The sequence below is a fragment of the Octodon degus genome, unplaced genomic scaffold, assembly GCF_000260255.1.
Source record: "Octodon degus isolate 3935 unplaced genomic scaffold, OctDeg1.0 scaffold00161, whole genome shotgun sequence".
Classification (NCBI taxonomy): domain Eukaryota; kingdom Metazoa; phylum Chordata; class Mammalia; order Rodentia; family Octodontidae; genus Octodon; species Octodon degus.
This window is the reverse complement of record NW_004524737.1, coordinates 124,176-125,740: the sequence shown is the minus strand read 5'-3', so window position 1 is coordinate 125,740 and position 1,565 is coordinate 124,176.

Below are 1,565 nucleotides of genomic sequence, written 5' to 3'. Positions count from 1 at the left end.
ATTCCTGACTTGAAATTATACTACAAAGCTACTGTGATAAAATCAGCATGGTATTGCCAACAAAATATACCTGAGGATGAATTGAAAAGACTACAAGACACAAAAGCCTCTATGAACACACTCAACTACCTTACCTTTGACAAAGGGTCCAAACATGCTCACTGGAAGAAAGATAGCCTCTTTAACAAATGATGCTGGAAAAAGCAGCTTTCTACATGCCAAAAACTAAAACTTCATCCAGGTCTGTCATTAAGCACTAAGCTAAAGACAAAATGGATTAAAGATCTAAACATTAAAACAGAAATACTCAATCTCCTAGAAGACAAAGTAGGAGGAACTCTTGAAGACATAGGGGTAGGCAAAGGGTTCATGAACAAAAATCAAATACATTTGAAAGAATTAACAACTCCTCCTATTGAGAAATTTTTGCAAGTCAAAAGAAATTACCAACAAAATGAAGAGACAATCCACAAATTTGGAAAAAACCTTAACTAAGCACTCAGACAAAGGTCTGCTTTCTAGATTTCATAAAGAACTAAAAAACATTACAGCCCCAAAATTTAAAGACCCAATTCAGAAATGAGCATCTGAGATGAATACACACTTGTCAGAGATTAAAATTAAAGAAGCAAATAAATATATGAAAATATTGCTCCACATCACTAGCCATCTGCTAAATGCAAATTAAAACTACTCTGAGATACCATCTCACCCCAGAAAGAATGGCTATCAAAAATCAACTAACAACAAATATTGAAGAGGCTGTGGGGAAAAAAGGAACCCTTCTCCACTTCTGGTGGGAATGTAGACTGGTGCAACCATTATGGAAATCATTGTGGAGACTCCTTTAAAAACTAGGAGTGGAAATCCCATTCAAATCCGCTATCCCTCTACTAGGAATTTTCCCAGAGGAACTGAAAACATCATATCATAGTGATATATGTGTGCCTATGTTTATATCAGCACGATTTGTGATAGGGAAATCTTGGAAACAACCAAGACGCCTATAACTTGAGGAATGGATGGAAAAGATGTGGTATTTTTATACAATGGAGTATTACTCATCTATAAAGTATGATAAACTAGAAGTCTTCATATTTAAGAGGATGCCACTTGAAGATGTACTCATAAGCAAAATAAACCAGACCTACATGTGTAAATATCATATAGTCTCCCTAATATAAATCTCAAATAGAAAGGTATAATACAATTGAAATCAAGAACTTGAGGATTAGACAAACTATGAGCAAGTAGTTGAAATTAGCAATTATTTGGTGGGATTCTCACCCTGACTAAATACATATGCTGATACCTGTGAACTGCACAGCTGCACTGAAGATAGCAATATGTAATAGTGGGATCATGCTTGAAATGTTTGTCATTCTAATCTTCTAAATATGTACTGCTTGTCATGACATACCAGTTATGGCCAGATTGTATCTTAAGTCAATTTTTTTTTTCTTTAAAGAGTAATAAATGATTCACTGACCTTGTCAGACCAAAAAGCTACAACTCTTGTTGCACAGGTCGTGCTTTACCTTGGTCTTAACCATCCAGTAGAAAAG